The 18,264-nt window shown below is 50.7% G+C and overlaps 33 non-coding genes across 33 annotated transcripts; 17 read left to right on the top strand and 16 right to left on the bottom strand.

Annotated features, from left to right (window-relative positions):
• Positions 1–82: 82 nt before the first annotated feature.
• On the bottom strand, positions 83–154 carry Trnad-guc (transfer RNA aspartic acid (anticodon GUC)). The gene has a single exon. It is a non-coding gene; the product is annotated as a tRNA-Asp (tRNA).
• Positions 155–266: 112 nt separating this feature from the next.
• Positions 267–358, bottom strand: Trnai-uau (transfer RNA isoleucine (anticodon UAU)). The gene is given in 2 exon segments: positions 267–302; positions 321–358. It is a non-coding gene; the product is annotated as a tRNA-Ile (tRNA).
• Positions 359–804: 446 nt separating this feature from the next.
• On the top strand, positions 805–877 carry Trnar-acg (transfer RNA arginine (anticodon ACG)). Its single transcript has one exon. It is a non-coding gene; the product is annotated as a tRNA-Arg (tRNA).
• Positions 878–1,151: 274 nt separating this feature from the next.
• Trnam-cau (transfer RNA methionine (anticodon CAU)) lies at positions 1,152–1,223 on the top strand. The gene has a single exon. It is a non-coding gene; the product is annotated as a tRNA-Met (tRNA).
• A 233-nt stretch (positions 1,224–1,456) lies between these two features.
• Positions 1,457–1,528, bottom strand: Trnad-guc (transfer RNA aspartic acid (anticodon GUC)). The gene has a single exon. It is a non-coding gene; the product is annotated as a tRNA-Asp (tRNA).
• Positions 1,529–1,640: 112 nt separating this feature from the next.
• Positions 1,641–1,732, bottom strand: Trnai-uau (transfer RNA isoleucine (anticodon UAU)). The gene is given in 2 exon segments: positions 1,641–1,676; positions 1,695–1,732. It is a non-coding gene; the product is annotated as a tRNA-Ile (tRNA).
• A 445-nt stretch (positions 1,733–2,177) lies between these two features.
• Positions 2,178–2,250, top strand: Trnar-acg (transfer RNA arginine (anticodon ACG)). Its single transcript has one exon. It is a non-coding gene; the product is annotated as a tRNA-Arg (tRNA).
• Positions 2,251–2,513: 263 nt separating this feature from the next.
• Positions 2,514–2,585, top strand: Trnam-cau (transfer RNA methionine (anticodon CAU)). Its single transcript has one exon. It is a non-coding gene; the product is annotated as a tRNA-Met (tRNA).
• Positions 2,586–3,002: 417 nt separating this feature from the next.
• Trnai-uau (transfer RNA isoleucine (anticodon UAU)) lies at positions 3,003–3,094 on the bottom strand. Its single transcript is given in 2 exon segments — positions 3,003–3,038; positions 3,057–3,094. It is a non-coding gene; the product is annotated as a tRNA-Ile (tRNA).
• A 445-nt stretch (positions 3,095–3,539) lies between these two features.
• On the top strand, positions 3,540–3,612 carry Trnar-acg (transfer RNA arginine (anticodon ACG)). Its single transcript has one exon. It is a non-coding gene; the product is annotated as a tRNA-Arg (tRNA).
• A 263-nt stretch (positions 3,613–3,875) lies between these two features.
• Positions 3,876–3,947, top strand: Trnam-cau (transfer RNA methionine (anticodon CAU)). The gene has a single exon. It is a non-coding gene; the product is annotated as a tRNA-Met (tRNA).
• A 417-nt stretch (positions 3,948–4,364) lies between these two features.
• Trnai-uau (transfer RNA isoleucine (anticodon UAU)) lies at positions 4,365–4,456 on the bottom strand. The gene is given in 2 exon segments: positions 4,365–4,400; positions 4,419–4,456. It is a non-coding gene; the product is annotated as a tRNA-Ile (tRNA).
• A 6,024-nt stretch (positions 4,457–10,480) lies between these two features.
• Trnam-cau (transfer RNA methionine (anticodon CAU)) lies at positions 10,481–10,552 on the top strand. The gene has a single exon. It is a non-coding gene; the product is annotated as a tRNA-Met (tRNA).
• Positions 10,553–10,968: 416 nt separating this feature from the next.
• On the bottom strand, positions 10,969–11,060 carry Trnai-uau (transfer RNA isoleucine (anticodon UAU)). The gene is given in 2 exon segments: positions 10,969–11,004; positions 11,023–11,060. It is a non-coding gene; the product is annotated as a tRNA-Ile (tRNA).
• A 445-nt stretch (positions 11,061–11,505) lies between these two features.
• On the top strand, positions 11,506–11,578 carry Trnar-acg (transfer RNA arginine (anticodon ACG)). The gene has a single exon. It is a non-coding gene; the product is annotated as a tRNA-Arg (tRNA).
• Positions 11,579–11,852: 274 nt separating this feature from the next.
• On the top strand, positions 11,853–11,924 carry Trnam-cau (transfer RNA methionine (anticodon CAU)). Its single transcript has one exon. It is a non-coding gene; the product is annotated as a tRNA-Met (tRNA).
• A 416-nt stretch (positions 11,925–12,340) lies between these two features.
• Positions 12,341–12,432, bottom strand: Trnai-uau (transfer RNA isoleucine (anticodon UAU)). The gene is given in 2 exon segments: positions 12,341–12,376; positions 12,395–12,432. It is a non-coding gene; the product is annotated as a tRNA-Ile (tRNA).
• Positions 12,433–12,877: 445 nt separating this feature from the next.
• On the top strand, positions 12,878–12,950 carry Trnar-acg (transfer RNA arginine (anticodon ACG)). Its single transcript has one exon. It is a non-coding gene; the product is annotated as a tRNA-Arg (tRNA).
• A 274-nt stretch (positions 12,951–13,224) lies between these two features.
• On the top strand, positions 13,225–13,296 carry Trnam-cau (transfer RNA methionine (anticodon CAU)). Its single transcript has one exon. It is a non-coding gene; the product is annotated as a tRNA-Met (tRNA).
• A 233-nt stretch (positions 13,297–13,529) lies between these two features.
• Positions 13,530–13,601, bottom strand: Trnad-guc (transfer RNA aspartic acid (anticodon GUC)). The gene has a single exon. It is a non-coding gene; the product is annotated as a tRNA-Asp (tRNA).
• Positions 13,602–13,713: 112 nt separating this feature from the next.
• Trnai-uau (transfer RNA isoleucine (anticodon UAU)) lies at positions 13,714–13,805 on the bottom strand. The gene is given in 2 exon segments: positions 13,714–13,749; positions 13,768–13,805. It is a non-coding gene; the product is annotated as a tRNA-Ile (tRNA).
• A 445-nt stretch (positions 13,806–14,250) lies between these two features.
• On the top strand, positions 14,251–14,323 carry Trnar-acg (transfer RNA arginine (anticodon ACG)). Its single transcript has one exon. It is a non-coding gene; the product is annotated as a tRNA-Arg (tRNA).
• A 274-nt stretch (positions 14,324–14,597) lies between these two features.
• On the top strand, positions 14,598–14,669 carry Trnam-cau (transfer RNA methionine (anticodon CAU)). The gene has a single exon. It is a non-coding gene; the product is annotated as a tRNA-Met (tRNA).
• Positions 14,670–14,902: 233 nt separating this feature from the next.
• Positions 14,903–14,974, bottom strand: Trnad-guc (transfer RNA aspartic acid (anticodon GUC)). The gene has a single exon. It is a non-coding gene; the product is annotated as a tRNA-Asp (tRNA).
• A 112-nt stretch (positions 14,975–15,086) lies between these two features.
• Trnai-uau (transfer RNA isoleucine (anticodon UAU)) lies at positions 15,087–15,178 on the bottom strand. Its single transcript is given in 2 exon segments — positions 15,087–15,122; positions 15,141–15,178. It is a non-coding gene; the product is annotated as a tRNA-Ile (tRNA).
• A 445-nt stretch (positions 15,179–15,623) lies between these two features.
• Positions 15,624–15,696, top strand: Trnar-acg (transfer RNA arginine (anticodon ACG)). Its single transcript has one exon. It is a non-coding gene; the product is annotated as a tRNA-Arg (tRNA).
• Positions 15,697–15,970: 274 nt separating this feature from the next.
• Positions 15,971–16,042, top strand: Trnam-cau (transfer RNA methionine (anticodon CAU)). Its single transcript has one exon. It is a non-coding gene; the product is annotated as a tRNA-Met (tRNA).
• A 233-nt stretch (positions 16,043–16,275) lies between these two features.
• Trnad-guc (transfer RNA aspartic acid (anticodon GUC)) lies at positions 16,276–16,347 on the bottom strand. The gene has a single exon. It is a non-coding gene; the product is annotated as a tRNA-Asp (tRNA).
• Positions 16,348–16,459: 112 nt separating this feature from the next.
• Trnai-uau (transfer RNA isoleucine (anticodon UAU)) lies at positions 16,460–16,551 on the bottom strand. The gene is given in 2 exon segments: positions 16,460–16,495; positions 16,514–16,551. It is a non-coding gene; the product is annotated as a tRNA-Ile (tRNA).
• Positions 16,552–16,996: 445 nt separating this feature from the next.
• On the top strand, positions 16,997–17,069 carry Trnar-acg (transfer RNA arginine (anticodon ACG)). The gene has a single exon. It is a non-coding gene; the product is annotated as a tRNA-Arg (tRNA).
• A 274-nt stretch (positions 17,070–17,343) lies between these two features.
• Positions 17,344–17,415, top strand: Trnam-cau (transfer RNA methionine (anticodon CAU)). The gene has a single exon. It is a non-coding gene; the product is annotated as a tRNA-Met (tRNA).
• A 233-nt stretch (positions 17,416–17,648) lies between these two features.
• On the bottom strand, positions 17,649–17,720 carry Trnad-guc (transfer RNA aspartic acid (anticodon GUC)). Its single transcript has one exon. It is a non-coding gene; the product is annotated as a tRNA-Asp (tRNA).
• Positions 17,721–17,832: 112 nt separating this feature from the next.
• Trnai-uau (transfer RNA isoleucine (anticodon UAU)) lies at positions 17,833–17,924 on the bottom strand. The gene is given in 2 exon segments: positions 17,833–17,868; positions 17,887–17,924. It is a non-coding gene; the product is annotated as a tRNA-Ile (tRNA).
• Positions 17,925–18,264: the final 340 nt, after the last annotated feature.

The following is an 18,264-nucleotide window of genomic DNA, read 5'->3' as shown; positions in this document are numbered from 1 at the left end:
TTTTTAGCAATTACATTCCTTGATCACAACGGTAATGCTTCTTCGGGCCACACGTGCAACCTTCGCGATATAAAAATCGCATCTCCCCGGCGGGGAATCGAACCCCGGTCTCCCGCGTGACAGGCGGGGATACTAACCACTATACTACCGAGGAACACGCAGTCGTTGACTACAGTGCACGCACATTTATGGTCTCTCAGGTACGTGATACATCTCAAATCTAGCGTCCCGATGCTTCCATAGTCAGCTGCTACGAAATAAAAGTATGCCCCAGGTGAGGCTCGAACTCACAACCCCGGCATTGCTCACGGCTACTGCCTTATAAGTACCGTGCGCTAACCAATTGCGCCACTGGGGCTACAGCAGAGTGCTTACAGTTAGCGGTATTCACTTTGATGCCAACCTGTTGTGGCTACAGACCCGTCATACGACCGTCACCTGTGGCCATACTACGACTTTAGCACCTGTCTACGAATGCTTCATACGATTCTTGTTTTATATGCTACACTTACAATCATGTCAACCGCTTGTCATCACCGAAAAAATGCAAAAAAAACGGGCGCCTTGCATTCCGCTACCTGTCCAACAGCGACGGCAGATGTGTGGCAAGCTCTAAGCTGTGCAGGCGCTGCGTGGCCGAGCAGCAGGAGGAGAGATGCCTTCCTTGGTGGCAGCTCCCTGCAGAGTGCGGAAGACCAGAGTGGCCGCGCCGCCGTTGTCAGTGGATGACATGCAATTGCCGAGCCACGGAGAACACGTTGCTTTGCGATGTGCACCCGCCTCGTAGCAGAAAACGCAAACAGTGGCCCTGTGGCGCAACGGATAACGCGTCTGACTACGGATCAGAAGATTCCAGGTTCGAATCCTGGCAGGGTCGGCATTTTGTTAGTTGCGGGCGCGTAGCTAGGCAGTGCATTCGAATGTCTCCACCTTCGTGGAGTGCAATGTTAATCCTGAGCATCTCGCAGCTGCATCTCGAGACGATCGCGGTAAATATCGCTTCGTGCAAGCGTCAGCGTAGCGTCAGTCGAGCAAAGTCGAGACAAGTCAAGCTGGGAGATGCTACACAGTTAATTAAACGGTAGGCGACGCAGACAACGCTTTTCCAAGTGTCCCATGTCACGCACCGAAGAGCGCGCTACTCTCGGCACAGCAGAGTGGCGCAGTGGAAGCGTGCTGGGCCCATAACCCAGAAGTCCGTGGATCGAAACCACGCTCTGCTAAAATCATTCTTTTTCTTGGGTGCTTCGAGCTCGATCATTAATCTTGGGGTGCGCTGATTCAGCGTCGACAGCAAACCCTGTGAGTTGTGAAACGACGACGTCGTGTGCAGAATACGAGAAACACTTCCTAAGACGCAGACTTTCTTACGATTTTTTAGCAATTACATTCCTTGATCACAACGGTAATGCTTCTTCGGGCCACACGTGCAACCTTCGCGATATAAAAATCGCATCTCCCCGGCGGGGAATCGAACCCCGGTCTCCCGCGTGACACGCGGGGATACTAACCACTATACTACCGAGGAACACGCAGTCGTTGACTACAGTGCACGCACATTTATGGTCTCTCAGGTACGTGATACATCTCAAATCTAGCGTCCCGATGCTTCCATAGTCAGCTGCTACGAAATAAAAGTACGCCCCATGTGAGGCTCGAACTCACAACCCCGGCATTGCTCACGGCTACTGCCTTATAAGTACCGTGCGCTAACCAATTGCGCCACTGGGGCTACAGCAGAGTGCTTACAGTTAGCGGTATTCACTTTGATGCCAACCTGTTGTGGCTACAGACCCGTCATACGACCGTCACCTGCGGCCATACTACGACTTTAGCACCTGTCTACGAATGCTTCACACGATTCTTGTTTTATATGCTACACTTACAAGCATGTCAACCGCTTGTCATCACCGAAAAAATGCAAAAAAACGGGCGCCTTGCGTTCCGCTACCTGTCCAACAGCGACGGCAGATGTGTGGCAAGCTCTAAGCTGTGCAGGCGCTGCGTGGCCGAGCAGCAGGAGGAGAGATGCCTTCCTTGGTGGCAGCTCCCTGCAGAGTGCGGAAGACCAGAGTGGCCGCGCCGCCGTTGTCGGTGGACGACATGCAATTGCCGAGCCACGGAGAACACGTTGCTTTGCGATGTGCACCCGCCTCATAGGAGGAAACGCAAGCAGTGGCTCTGTGGCCCAACGGATAACGCGTCTGACTACGGATCAGAAGGTTCCAGGTTCGAATCCTGGCAGGGTCGGCATTTTGTTAGTTGCGGGCGCGTAGCTAGGCAGTGCATTCGAATGTCTCCACCTTCGTGGAGTGCAATGTTAATCCTGAGCATCTCGCAGCTGCATCTCGAGACGATCGCGGTAAATATCGCTTCGTGCAAGCGTCAGCCGAGCAAAGTCGAGACAAGTCAAGCTGGGAGATGCTCCACAGTTAATTAAACGGTAGGCGACGCAGACAACGCTTTTCCAAGTGTCCCATGTCACGCACCGAAGAGCGCGCTTCTCTCCGTACAGCAGAGTGGCGCAGTGGAAGCGTGCTGGGCCCATAACCCAGAGGTCCGTGGATCGAAACCACGCTCTGCTAAAATTATTCTTTTTCTTGGGTGCTTCGAGCTCGATCATTAATCTTGGGGTGCGCTGATTCAGCGTCGACAGCAAACCCTGTGAGTTGTGAAACGACGACGTCGTGTGCAGAATACGAGAAACACTTCCTAAGACGCAGACTTTCTTACGATTTTTTAGCAATTACATTCCTTGATCACAACGGTAATGCTTCTTCGGGCCACACGTGCAACCTTCGCGATATAAAAATCGCATCTCCCCGGCGGGGAATCGAACCCCGGTCTCCCGCGTGACACGTGAGGATACTAGCCACAATACTACCGAGGAACACGCAGTCGTTGACTACAGTGCACGCACATTTATGGTCTCTCAGGTACGTGATACATCTCAAATCTAGCGTCCCGATGCTTCCATAGTCAGCTGCTACGAAATAAAAGTATGCCCCAGGTGAGGCTCGAACTCACAACCCCGGCATTGCTCACGGCTACTGCCTTATAAGTACCGTGCGCTAACCAATTGCGCCACTGGGGCAACAGCAGAGTGCTTACAGTTAGCGGTATTCACTTTGATGCCAACCTGTTGTGGCTACAGACCCGTCATACGACCGTCACCTGCGGCCATACTACGACTTTAGCACCTGTCTACGAATGCTTCACACGATTCTTGTTTTATATGCTACACTTACAAGCATGTCAACCGCTTGTCATCACCGAAAAAATGCAAAAAAACGGGCGCCTTGCATTCCGCTACCTGTCCAACAGCGACGGCAGATGTGTGGCAAGCTCTAAGCTGTGCAGGCGCTGCGTGGCCGAGCAGCAGGAGGAGAGATGCCTTCCTTGGTGGCAGCTCCCTGCAGGGTGCGGAAGACCAGAGTGGCCGCGCCGCCGTTGTCGGTGGACGACATGCAATTGCCGAGCCACGGAGAACACGTTGCTTTGCGATGTGCACCCGCCTCATAGGAGGAAACGCAAGCAGTGGCTCTGTGGCCCAACGGATAACGCGTCTGACTACGGATCAGAAGGTTCCAGGTTCGAATCCTGGCAGGGTCGGCATTTTGTTAGTTGCGGGCGCGTAGCTAGGCAGTGCATTCGAATGTCTCCACCTTCGTGGAGTGCAATGTTAATCCTGAGCATCTCGCAGCTGCATCTCGAGACGATCGCGGTAAATATCGCTTCGTGCAAGCGTCAGCCGAGCAAAGTCGAGACAAGTCAAGCTGGGAGATGCTCCACAGTTAATTAAACGGTAGGCGACGCAGACAACGCTTTTCCAAGTGTCCCATGTCACGCACCGAAGAGCGCGCTTCTCTCGGCACAGCAGAGTGGCGCAGTGGAAGCGTGCTGGGCCCATAACCCAGAAGTCCGTGGATCGAAACCACGCTCTGCTAAAATCATTCTTTTTCTTGGGTGCTTCGAGCTCGATCATTAATCTTGGGGTGCGCTGATTCAGCGTCGACAGCAAACCCTGTGAGTTGTGAAACGACGACGTCGTGTGCAGAATACGAGAAACACTTCCTAAGACGCAGACTTTCTTACGATTTTTTAGCAATTACATTCCTTGATCACAACGGTAATGCTTTTTCAGGCCACACGTGCAACCTTCGCGATATAAAAATCGCATCTCCCCGGCGGGGAATCGAACCCCGGTCTCCCGCGTGACAGGTGAGGATACTAGCCACAATACTACCGAAGAACACGCAGTCGTTGACTACAGTGCACGCACATTTATGGTCTCTCAGGTACGTGATACATCTCAAATCTAGCGTCCCGATGCTTCCATAGTCAGCTGCTACGAAATAAAAGTATGCCCCAGGTGAGGCTCGAACTCACAACCCCGGCATTGCTCACGGCTACTGCCTTATAAGTACCGTGCGCTAACCAATTGCGCCACTGGGGCTACAGCAGAGTGCTTACAGTTAGCGGTATTCACTTTGATGCCAACCTGTTGTGGCTACAGACCCGTCATACGACCGTCACCTGCGGCCATACTACGACTTTAGCACCTGTCTACGAATGCTTCACACGATTCTTGTTTTATATGCTACACTTACAAGCATGTCAACCGCTTGTCATCACCGAAAAAATGCAAAAAAACGGGCGCCTTGCATTCCGCTACCTGTCCAACAGCGACGGCAGATGTGTGGCAAGCTCTAAGCTGTGCAGGCGCTGCGTGGCCGAGCAGCAGGAGGAGAGATGCCTTCCTTGGTGGCAGCTCCCTGCAGAGTGCGGAAGACCAGAGTGGCCGCGCCGCCGTTGTCGGTGGACGAGATGCAATTGCCGAGCCACGGAGAACACGTTGCTTTGCGATGTGCACCCGCCTCATAGGAGGAAACGCAAGCAGTGGCTCTGTGGCCCAACGGAGGTATTCCGGCTTGAGCCGTCGTGGAGAGCGGACGTGTTTACGCTGTGCTCCGTCGCTGCTCAGGGCAAGGCAAGTTTGCTGCTGCTTGTGACGCCATATTGTGTTGTTTATCTTGTTATTAGTTGATTTTTCGTTCCGTTATCACTACATTCGTTTGTGCTGTCTGGGTGCTCGTGTTGATGTTTGTGTAATGGTGCCAGTTTGAAGATGGCTTTGATTTCTAGAAGAGATACTCTTAAGTTTACTTTTGAACGAGGATGTGTTAAACCGTCTGCCCTGGAATTTCAATATTTTGTGCTTGACCAAGTCAAGATTCCTTCCGATGCTATTACTGGAATACATTTGTCGCACCTTGCAACAGTCGGATTTGTTAAATTGAAGGATTCTGATCTCTGTAGTCGTATCGTTGAAGAAAGTGGTGGTGTTATGAGATTTACACGTTCTGATGGGAGTGTTACCGAAGTTCACGTCTCTTTTGGTGGACTTGGTTTGCGTACGGTGCGGATATTTGAACTTCCTTTCGAAATCCCTTGTGATCATGTGAGCGAGGTTTTACGTGCATATGGACGTGTCCTTTCTATTCACGAAGAAAAGTGGGGAAATGATTATCCGTTGCCTGTACTGAACGGCGTGAGGCAGGTTCGAATTGATTTGCTGAAGCACATCCCGTCCTTCATCAGTGTATCCGGGTATCGTGCTTTAGTTATTTATGATGGACAGCCGCGAACTTGTTCTATATGTAACTCGACGGAGCATATTCGCGCCGAGTGTTCGCGGCGTCGGATCGCGCAGTTACCACCCGGAGATAGCGTCACGCGCTCACCTGGAGTTGTAAATATACCGCTCTCGTATGCGGCTGCGGCTGTCATCGCTCCACCGTCCCCTCCCGTTGCGACAAGTGTCATCCAAGCGACGGGTACCGACCATGTATCTCAAGCAGTTCCCCTGCACGATTCCACGGTCTCTGACCAGGGCGAACCTGCTTTACCCCGGCTACAAAACGAAGTGCCAGTTAACCCAGAGGTTTCGACTGATACTCCCCAGCGTCGAACTGATGCGACAGTGCTCCAGGAGTTGGAATACTCAGCCACTGTCGGAGTTACTCTGCCTCACTCCCCACCGGATGACGGGCAAGATATGGTCTCTTCCCCGCCTAGATCGCGAAAAAACAAGAAGAGGCGGATTGCCCATCCGGCGGCGGCGCACGAGGTCCCAAAAACCAGGGAAAAGTTGCGTCAGATTACGAAGATGGACGATGACCAAAGCAATGATGGACCAGAGGACAATAAGGATATTTCAGATAGTTCAACGTATAGTCCAGATAGGGAAGATGGTAGAAACCCTGTAACACACAGGTCTAGAGGAGGGATAGAGTGTAAAGAAGGCTTGGCGGCTCCCAATGATGGTCCACCCAGACGGCCATCTCGTGAATGTAGCACGGATCGGTCTTCCCCTAGGTTGGACTGGGCGACGGACAAGGAAGATGACTGTGCACCACGAGCAACGACGGCAGTTGACACGCTGCCGATGATCATTGATAGCATACCAGTTGACGAAAGTCTCCTCGCAGGGCACCCTGGATCGCTGCGCTAAAATGAAATGCCTCATTTGTCCACAGATAATAACAGGACGATTTTGTTGAACGTTACACTGGTCTTTATGTTGGTGTGTCCATTTGTTTTCTCTTCCTAAATGGAACGACGTTTACAGAGAATGTCACAGACTTACAATATAATGACTTTGAATATTAACAGGATTAGGAGCCCAACAAAATTGGCGGCTTTGAAAGATTTCTTGTATAATTCGGATACCGATATTGCTCTCTTGCAGGAGGTAATGGTCAGTGAATTTAATTTCCCGGGGTTTACTGAAATTTTAAATGTTGCTTTCGAAAATGAATGTGGAACGGCTATTTTGGTGAAACATGGTATACCGGCGGAGCCTTTGTGTCTTCTAGAATCCGGTCGCGGAATCTCTTGTAAAATCTTTAATACGACGGTTGTTAATGTCTATGCCCCCTCTGGTAGCAGCTCCCGAGCGGCCAGGACAACTTTTTTCACCGGCGAAATGGTTCACTTATTAAACGACAATTCAGAAAATCTCATTATAGCTGGCGACTGGAACTGTGTACTGAAGTCAAAAGATCAAAAACCGAACTTTAACTTCTCTCAAGCACTGAAAGATTGTGTCACAGCCTTACGTCTTACAGACGCATGGGAATTATTTCACCCCACAGCTGTTAAGTTTACATATATGACGAACTTGGCGGCCAGTAGAATTGACAGAATTTATATATCCGATAGTTTAATGCAGTGTGCATCTTCAATAGACACGATTCCCACCAGTTTTTCTGATCACTGTGGAGTTCGTTGTAGCATACATCTTGCCCGGCAAACAACCTATTGGGGACGCGGTCTTTGGAAATTGAATGTCAGTCTTCTTCACGAAACAGACTTAAATGAATCCATCCAAGTGACCTGGAATATGTGCCTCAGAGCGCGCCCCAGATACGTTTCCACCATTGAGTGGTGGACCCACTATGCTAAAAGGAAGCTTAGGATGACTTTGATCGACTATGGCAAGGCCAGGGCTCAACTTCGGAAAGACACTATTGAATTTTATTATACCTGTTTGCGAGAACTGTATGCTCGTCCCGTTTTGTCTGCTGACCATTTCATGCAAATAAAGAAAATTAAGGCGATTTTAACCCAACTGAAACGACGACAACTTGATGGTTTGAAGGTAAAGTCAAGATCACATTCCACTGTCGAAGATGAAAATGCCTCTTTGTATCATCTCCTCCGGCACGCAAAGAATAGAAGGAATAGTTTTATCAACACCCTGCGCGATGTGAATAACGATGTGCTCCATGAACAACGTGACATCATTAACGAAATCCATCGCTTTTTTACGAGTTTATATACTGCCCCTGACATCAATGAACAGTCTGTGGCGACGTTACTTCACGGAACAGACTCGATAGTTACTGAGGACGAGAATAGGGCGCTATTGGACATATTTACTAGTGATGATGTTTTGGATATCGTCAAAACTTCTCCGGTAAACAAGACGCCTGGGCCGGATGGTTTACCAGTCGAATTATACTACAGGTTTTGGAATGTTCTGGGCGATGTGCTCACCGCCATCATCAATGAAGTCATCAACGGTATCTCCATACCCTCGGAGTTTAAAGAGGGTGTCTTTGTGATGGTACCCAAGGGGCGAGGAATGAAGGATGTACGTCGTCTGCGACCTATATGTTTATTAAATGGAGACTATAAAATTGTTGCCCGTGCACTGAAATTGCGACTGACTCCAGTCCTACAACGTGTCATTGCGCAGGACCAAACGGCCCTTCCGCATAGAAGTATCATCAAAACGGTCAGTGAATATCGTGATGTGATTTCCATTTTTTCGGCAGCTCAACTTCAAGGTGCTCTATGCTTTATTGATTTTGCAAATGCTTTTGACCGGATTGATCATCGTTATCTTTTTAAAACAATGTCGGCCCTGGGTTTTGGGGGACGGTGCTTGAAGTCTTTGCAAAGTATGATTACTGGGATGACGGCAAAAGTACTTGTCAACGGTCAATGCACGAGAGCCATAAATATTTGTCGTGGATTCCCGCAAGGAAGCCCACTCTCCATGCTGCTCTATGTCATAGCTCTGGAACCTCTTGTCCGACATTTAAACGTTCTCTTGGAAGGGATCACGATTATGTCGGTAAAGAAAGTCACCAATGTGTATGCAGATGATTTAGGGGTCATAGTTCGGAGTGACGACGATGTTCAAACTCTTAAGACCGCCTTACACGTTTATTGTGGTGCTACTGGTGCTGCTGTGAATAACACGAAAAGCTCTATGCTCAGCCTCAATGGTTATGCGAACGCAGACTTAGATTGGATCACTTCCACGAACCAACATAAGTCTCTCGGTGTCACATTTTCTAGCTGCCCGCTCAAGATGGCTTCCGTTAACTGGAAGAACATGCTTACCAACATCAGAGGCTCATTAATAGAGCATCGAAATAGGGACCTCAATTTAATGCAAAGGGTAAAACTGATTAACTGTGTGATCCTGTCAAAAGCGATTTACCTGGGGCAATGTCTACCTATGCCCTTGGGCATCGCCAAAAATATTACGAGGGCAGTTTGTCAGCTGTTATGGAGAGGCTGTATATTTAAAGTGGCAGCTCGTACAGTGACCTTACCTCCGGTCGCCGGTGGCCTCGGACTCAGAGATATTCGTCAAAAGACAGTGACTTTATTTATCAAGCGTACTCGAGAACATCTCCGTAAGTACCCCGACAGTATTACGACGCAACTGTTTCATCTGACTGAACCTCAGAGTTTAGATGCTCCTGTCAATGTGGCTCCGATTCATTTTAAGCTGCACCATGTCAGACTTTACTTCACTGAGATCAGTTACAAAGAGAGTATACATCTGACACCCAGCCGTAGCGCCACGTCATCTGCTACTTCTATTCCATGGCGCTGTTCAGCCAGGAATCGAATCGAGAAAAAATATCCATCCAAAGATTGGAATACTGTTTGGAAGAATATTCATAATAAAGTCTTAAGCATGTCAGTACAGTCGACATGGTATCAAGTGGTTAACGATATCATCGCCAACAATGAGAGGCTCCATGCTATAGGACTTCATGATACTCCCTTGTGTCGCCGTTGTGGATATGTGGATACGACAGTTCACAGGTTTACTTGTCAAGGATACAATACCATATGGAACCACATTAAGCAGCAGGTCGCATTCCTCAGGCGCAATGATGGTAGATTCATCACCACCACCGAACTCTCGGCCCCGGACATGATGTATTTTCCGCGTCAGAAAAATAATACCATACTGTGGCTATACGGCAATTTTGTTCACTTTGTCATCCACAAAACGACCACGGACACCATTGAGGACTACAACTGCTACATCACGGAGGAATATTACAAGCTACGCGCCCAACGGAACCACACCAAGCATTTTGGAAATATGCTACACATACTCTTTCAAAAGGAAGGTATTGGATGATGTGTTGAATGATATACTGTGACAATAATCTGAGATCTGTGTCATGTATTATGTGTGTCCGTAAGAAGTCTACGTTTCACAGTTTTCACTTGATTTTTCTTTCTTTATCCACATTTTTCAACAGATTAAGTTCCCTCATTATGAAAAACCATCCAACATCACAGAATGAGTTCATAAAAAAAAAAAAAAAAAAAAAAAAAACGGATAACGCGTCTGACTACGGATCAGAAGGTTCCAGGTTCGAATCCTGGCAGGGTCGGCATTTTGTTAGTTGCGGGCGCGTAGCTAGGCAGTGCATTCGAATGTCTCCACCTTCGTGGAGTGCAATGTTAATCCTGAGCATCTCGCAGCTGCATCTCGAGACGATCGCGGTAAATATCGCTTCGTGCAAGCGTCAGCCGAGCAAAGTCGAGACAAGTCAAGCTGGGAGATGCTCCACAGTTAATTAAACGGTAGGCGACGCAGACAACGCTTTTCCAAGTGTCCCATGTCACGCACCGAAGAGCGCGCTTCTCTCCGTACAGCAGAGTGGCGCAGTGGAAGCGTGTTGGGCCCATAACCCAGAGGTCCGTGGATCGAAACCACGCTCTGCTAAAATTATTCTTTTTCTTGGGTGCTTCGAGCTCGATCATTAATCTTGGGGTGCGCTGATTCAGCGTCGACAGCAAACCCTGTGAGTTGTGAAACGACGACGTCGTGTGCAGAATACGAGAAACACTTCCTAAGACGCAGACTTTCTTACGATTTTTTAGCAATTACATTCCTTGATCACAACGGTAATGCTTTTTCGGGCCACACGTGCAACCTTCGCGATATAAAAATCGCATCTCCCCGGCGGGGAATCGAACCCCGGTCTCCCGCGTGACAGGTGAGGATACTAGCCACAATACTACCGAGGAACACGCAGTCGTTGACTACAGTGCACGCACATTTATGGTCTCTCAGGTACGTGATACATCTCAAATCTAGCGTCCCGATGCTTTATAGTCAGCTGCTACGAAATAATAGTATGCCCCAGGTGAGGCTCGAACTCACAACCCCGGCATTGCTCACGGCTACTGCCTTATAAGTACCGTGCGCTAACCAATTGCGCCACTGGGGCTACAGCAGAGTGCTTACAGTTAGCGGTATTCACTTCGATGCCAACCTGTTGTGGCTACAGACCCGTCATACGACCGTCACCTGCTGCCACACTACGACTTTAGCACCTGTCTACGAATGCTTCACACGATTCTTGTTTTATATGCTACACTTACAAGCATGTCAACCGCTTGTCATCACCGAAAAAATGCAAAAAAACGGGCGCCTTGCATTCCGCTACCTGTCCAACAGCGACGGCAGATGTGTGGCAAGCTCTAAGCTGTGCAGGCGCTGCGTGGCCGAGCAGCAGGAGGAGAGATGCCTTCCTTGGTGGCAGCTCCCTGCAGCGTGCGGAAGACCAGAGTGGCCGCGCCGCCGTTGTCAGTGGATGACATGCAATTGCCGAGCCACGGAGAACACGTTGCTTTGCGATGTGCACCCGCCTCATAGGAGGAAACGCAAGCAGTGGCTCTGTGGCGCAACGGATAACGCGTCTGACTACGGATCAGAATATTCCAGGTTCGAATCCTGGCAGGGTCGGCATTTTGTTAGTTGCGGGCGCGTAGCTAGGCAGTGCATTCGAATGTCTCCACCTTCGTGGAGTGCAATGTTAATCCTGAGCATCTCGCAGCTGCATCTCGAGACGATCGCGGTAAATATCGCTTCGTGCAAGCGTCAGCGTAGCGTCAGTCGAGCAAAGTCGAGACAAGTCAAGCTGGGAGATGCTACACAGTTAATTAAACGGTAGGCGACGCAGACAACGCTTTTCCAAGTGTCCCATGTCACGCACCGAAGAGCGCGCTTCTCTCGGCACAGCAGAGTGGCGCAGTGGAAGCGTGCTGGGCCCATAACCCAGAAGTCCGTGGATCGAAACCACGCTCTGCTAAAATCATTCTTTTTCTTGGGTGCTTCGAGCTCGATCATTAATCTTGGGGTGCGCTGATTCAGCGTCGACAGCAAACCCTGTGAGTTGTGAAACGACGACGTCGTGTGCAGAATACGAGAAACACTTCCTAAGACGCAGACTTTCTTACGATTTTTTAGCAATTACATTCCTTGATCACAACGGTAATGCTTCTTCGGGCCACACGTGCAACCTTCGCGATATAAAAATCGCATCTCCCCGGCGGGGAATCGAACCCCGGTCTCCCGCGTGACAGGTGAGGATACTAGCCACAATACTACCGAGGAACACGCAGTCGTTGACTACAGTGCACGCACATTTATGGTCTCTCAGGTACGTGATACATCTCAAATCTAGCGTCCCGATGCTTTATAGTCAGCTGCTACGAAATAATAGTATGCCCCAGGTGAGGCTCGAACTCACAACCCCGGCATTGCTCACGGCTACTGCCTTATAAGTACCGTGCGCTAACCAATTGCGCCACTGGGGCTACAGCAGAGTGCTTACAGTTAGCGGTATTCACTTTGATGCCAACCTGTTGTGGCTACAGACCCGTCATACGACCGTCACCTGCTGCCACACTACGACTTTAGCACCTGTCTACGAATGCTTCACACGATTCTTGTTTTATATGCTACACTTACAAGCATGTCAACCGCTTGTCATCACCGAAAAAATGCAAAAAAACGGGCGCCTTGCATTCCGCTACCTGTCCAACAGCGACGGCAGATGTGTGGCAAGCTCTAAGCTGTGCAGGCGCTGCGTGGCCGAGCAGCAGGAGGAGAGATGCCTTCCTTGGTGGCAGCTCCCTGCAGCGTGCGGAAGACCAGAGTGGCCGCGCCGCCGTTGTCAGTGGATGACATGCAATTGCCGAGCCACGGAGAACACGTTGCTTTGCGATGTGCACCCGCCTCATAGGAGGAAACGCAAGCAGTGGCTCTGTGGCGCAACGGATAACGCGTCTGACTACGGATCAGAATATTCCAGGTTCGAATCCTGGCAGGGTCGGCATTTTGTTAGTTGCGGGCGCGTAGCTAGGCAGTGCATTCGAATGTCTCCACCTTCGTGGAGTGCAATGTTAATCCTGAGCATCTCGCAGCTGCATCTCGAGACGATCGCGGTAAATATCGCTTCGTGCAAGCGTCAGCGTAGCGTCAGTCGAGCAAAGTCGAGACAAGTCAAGCTGGGAGATGCTACACAGTTAATTAAACGGTAGGCGACGCAGACAACGCTTTTCCAAGTGTCCCATGTCACGCACCGAAGAGCGCGCTTCTCTCGGCACAGCAGAGTGGCGCAGTGGAAGCGTGCTGGGCCCATAACCCAGAAGTCCGTGGATCGAAACCACGCTCTGCTAAAATCATTCTTTTTCTTGGGTGCTTCGAGCTCGATCATTAATCTTGGGGTGCGCTGATTCAGCGTCGACAGCAAACCCTGTGAGTTGTGAAACGACGACGTCGTGTGCAGAATACGAGAAACACTTCCTAAGACGCAGACTTTCTTACGATTTTTTAGCAATTACATTCCTTGATCACAACGGTAATGCTTCTTCGGGCCACACGTGCAACCTTCGCGATATAAAAATCGCATCTCCCCGGCGGGGAATCGAACCCCGGTCTCCCGCGTGACAGGCGGGGATACTAACCACTATACTACCGAGGAACACGCAGTCGTTGACTACAGTGCCCGCACATTTATGGTCTCTCAGGTACGTGATACATCTCAAATCTAGCGTCCCGATGCTTCCATAGTCAGCTGCTACGAAATAAAAGTACGCCCCATGTGAGGCTCGAACTCACAACCCCGGCATTGCTCACGGCTACTGCCTTATAAGTACCGTGCGCTAACCAATTGCGCCACTGGGGCAACAGCAGAGTGCTTACAGTTAGCGGTATTCACTTTGATGCCAACCTGTTGTGGCTACAGACCCGTCATACGACCGTCACCTGCGGCCATACTACGACTTTAGCACCTGTCTACGAATGCTTCACACGATTCTTGTTTTATATGCTACACTTACAAGCATGTCAACCGCTTGTCATCACCGAAAAAATGCAAAAAAACGGGCGCCTTGCATTCCGCTACCTGTCCAACAGCGACGGCAGATGTGTGGCAAGCTCTAAGCTGTGCAGGCGCTGCGTGGCCGAGCAGCAGGAGGAGAGATGCCTTCCTTGGTGGCAGCTCCCTGCAGAGTGCGGAAGACCAGAGTGGCCGCGCCGCCGTTGTCGGTGGACGACATGCAATTGCCGAGCCACGGAGAACACGTTGCTTTGCGATGTGCACCCGCCTCATAGGAGGAAACGCAAGCAGTGGCTCTGTGGCCCAACGGATAACGCGTCTGACTACGGATCAGAAGGTTCCAGGTTCGAATCCTGGCAGGGTCGGCATTTTGTTAGTTGCGGGCGCGTAGCTAGGCAGTGCATTCGAATGTCTCCACCTTCGTGGAGTGCAATGTTAATCCTGAGCATCTCGCAGCTGCATCTCGAGACGATCGCGGTAAATATCGCTTCGTGCAAGCGTCAGCGTAGCGTCAGTCGAGCAAAGTCGAGACAAGTCAAGCTGGGAGATGCTACACAGTTAATTAAACGGTAGGCGACGCAGACAACGCTTTTCCAAGTGTCCCATGTCACGCACCGAAGAGCGCGCTTCTCTCGGCACAGCAGAGTGGCGCAGTGGAAGCGTGCTGGGCCCATAACCCAGAAGTCCGTGGATCGAAACCACGCTCTGCTAAAATCATTCTTTTTCTTGGGTGCTTCGAGCTCGATCATTAATCTTGGGGTGCGCTGATTCAGCGTCGACAGCAAACCCTGTGAGTTGTGAAACGACGACGTCGTGTGCAGAATACGAGAAACACTTCCTAAGACGCAGACTTTCTTACGATTTTTTAGCAATTACATTCCTTGATCACAACGGTAATGCTTCTTCGGGCCACACGTGCAACCTTCGCGATATAAAAATCGCATCTCCCCGGCGGGGAATCGAACCCCGGTCTCCCGCGTGACAGGCGGGGATACTAACCACTATACTACCGAGGAACACGCAGTCGTTGACTACAGTGCCCGCACATTTATGGTCTCTCAGGTACGTGATACATCTCAAATCTAGCGTCCCGATGCTTCCATAGTCAGCTGCTACGAAATAAAAGTACGCCCCATGTGAGGCTCGAACTCACAACCCCGGCATTGCTCACGGCTACTGCCTTATAAGTACCGTGCGCTAACCAATTGCGCCACTGGGGCAACAGCAGAGTGCTTACAGTTAGCGGTATTCACTTTGATGCCAACCTGTTGTGGCTACAGACCCGTCATACGACCGTCACCTGCGGCCATACTACGACTTTAGCACCTGTCTACGAATGCTTCACACGATTCTTGTTTTATATGCTACACTTACAAGCATGTCAACCGCTTGTCATCACCGAAAAAATGCAAAAAAACGGGCGCCTTGCATTCCGCTACCTGTCCAACAGCGACGGCAGATGTGTGGCAAGCTCTAAGCTGTGCAGGCGCTGCGTGGCCGAGCAGCAGGAGGAGAGATGCCTTCCTTGGTGGCAGCTCCCTGCAGAGTGCGGAAGACCAGAGTGGCCGCGCCGCCGTTGTCAGTGGATGACATGCAATTGCCGAGCCACGGAGAACACGTTGCTTTGCGATGTGCACCCGCCTCGTAGCAGAAAACGCAAACAGTGGCCCTGTGGCGCAACGGATAACGCGTCTGACTACGGATCAGAAGATTCCAGGTTCGAATCCTGGCAGGGTCGGCATTTTGTTAGTTGCGGGCGCGTAGCTAGGCAGTGCATTCGAATGTCTCCACCTTCGTGGAGTGCAATGTTAATCCTGAGCATCTCGCAGCTGCATCTCGAGACGATCGCGGTAAATATCGCTTCGTGCAAGCGTCAGCGTAGCGTCAGTCGAGCAAAGTCGAGACAAGTCAAGCTGGGAGATGCTACACAGTTAATTAAACGGTAGGCGACGCAGACAACGCTTTTCCAAGTGTCCCATGTCACGCACCGAAGAGCGCGCTTCTCTCGGCACAGCAGAGTGGCGCAGTGGAAGCGTGCTGGGCCCATAACCCAGAAGTCCGTGGATCGAAACCACGCTCTGCTAAAATCATTCTTTTTCTTGGGTGCTTCGAGCTCGATCATTAATCTTGGGGTGCGCTGATTCAGCGTCGACAGCAAACCCTGTGAGTTGTGAAACGACGACGTCGTGTGCAGAATACGAGAAACACTTCCTAAGACGCAGACTTTCTTACGATTTTTTAGCAATTACATTCCTTGATCACAACGGTAATGCTTCTTCGGGCCACACGTGCAACCTTCGCGATATAAAAATCGCATCTCCCCGGCGGGGAATCGAACCCCGGTCTCCCGCGTGACAGGCGGGGATACTAACCACTATACTACCGAGGAACACGCAGTCGTTGACTACAGTGCACGCACATTTATGGTCTCTCAGGTACGTGATACATCTCAAATCTAGCGTCCCGATGCTTCCATAGTCAGCTGCTACGAAATAAAAGTATGCCCCAGGTGAGGCTCGAACTCACAACCCCGGCATTGCTCACGGCTACTGCCTTATAAGTACCGTGCGCTAACCAATTGCGCCACTGGGGCTACAGCAGAGTGCTTACAGTTAGCGGTATTCACTTTGATGCCAACCTGTTGTGGCTACAGACCCGTCATACGACCGTCACCTGTGGCCATACTACGACTTTAGCACCTGTCTACGAATGCTTCATACGATTCTTGTTTTATATGCTACACTTACAATCATGTCAACCGCTTGTCATCACCGAAAAAATGCAAAAAAACGGGCGCCTTGCATTCCGCTACCTGTCCAACAGCGACGGCAGATGTGTGGCAAGCTCTAAGCTGTGCAGGCGCTGCGTGGCCGAGCAGCAGGAGGAGAGATGCCTTCCTTGGTGGCAGCTCCCTGCAGAGTGCGGAAGACCAGAGTGGCCGCGCCGCCGTTGTCAGTGGATGACATGCAATTGCCGAGCCACGGAGAACACGTTGCTTTGCGATGTGCACCCGCCTCGTAGCAGAAAACGCAAACAGTGGCCCTGTGGCGCAACGGATAACGCGTCTGACTACGGATCAGAAGATTCCAGGTTCGAATCCTGGCAGGGTCGGCATTTTGTTAGTTGCGGGCGCGTAGCTAGGCAGTGCATTCGAATGTCTCCACCTTCGTGGAGTGCAATGTTAATCCTGAGCATCTCGCAGCTGCATCTCGAGACGATCGCGGTAAATATCGCTTCGTGCAAGCGTCAGCGTAGCGTCAGTCGAGCAAAGTCGAGACAAGTCAAGCTGGGAGATGCTACACAGTTAATTAAACGGTAGGCGACGCAGACAACGCTTTTCCAAGTGTCCCATGTCACGCACCGAAGAGCGCGCTTCTCTCGGCACAGCAGAGTGGCGCAGTGGAAGCGTGCTGGGCCCATAACCCAGAAGTCCGTGGATCGAAACCACGCTCTGCTAAAATCATTCTTTTTCTTGGGTGCTTCGAGCTCGATCATTAATCTTGGGGTGCGCTGATTCAGCGTCGACAGCAAACCCTGTGAGTTGTGAAACGACGACGTCGTGTGCAGAATACGAGAAACACTTCCTAAGACGCAGACTTTCTTACGATTTTTTAGCAATTACATTCCTTGATCACAACGGTAATGCTTCTTCGGGCCACACGTGCAACCTTCGCGATATAAAAATCGCATCTCCCCGGCGGGGAATCGAACCCCGGTCTCCCGCGTGACAGGCGGGGATACTAACCACTATACTACCGAGGAACACGCAGTCGTTGACTACAGTGCACGCACATTTATGGTCTCTCAGGTACGTGATACATCTCAAATCTAGCGTCCCGATGCTTCCATAGTCAGCTGCTACGAAATAAAAGTATGCCCCAGGTGAGGCTCGAACTCACAACCCCGGCATTGCTCACGGCTACTGCCTTATAAGTACCGTGCGCTAACCAATTGCGCCACTGGGGCTACAGCAGAGTGCTTACAGTTAGCGGTATTCACTTTGATGCCAACCTGTTGTGGCTACAGACCCGTCATACGACCGTCACCTGTGGCCATACTACGACTTTAGCACCTGTCTACGAATGCTTCATACGATTCTTGTTTTATATGCTACACTTACAATCATGTCAACCGCTTGTCATCACCGAAAAAATGCAAAAAAACGGGCGCCTTGCATTCCGCTACCTGTCCAACAGCGACGGCAGATGTGTGGCAAGCTCTAAGCTGTGCAGGCGCTGCGTGGCCGAGCAGCAGGAGGAGAGATGCCTTCCTTGGTGGCAGCTCCCTGCAGAGTGCGGAAGACCAG

Source organism: Schistocerca serialis, chromosome 9, assembly GCF_023864345.2.
Source record: "Schistocerca serialis cubense isolate TAMUIC-IGC-003099 chromosome 9, iqSchSeri2.2, whole genome shotgun sequence".
NCBI lineage: Eukaryota > Metazoa > Arthropoda > Insecta > Orthoptera > Acrididae > Schistocerca > Schistocerca serialis.
Note: the sequence above shows the minus strand (reverse complement) of the source record. Positions and strands in the feature narration are given on the sequence as shown.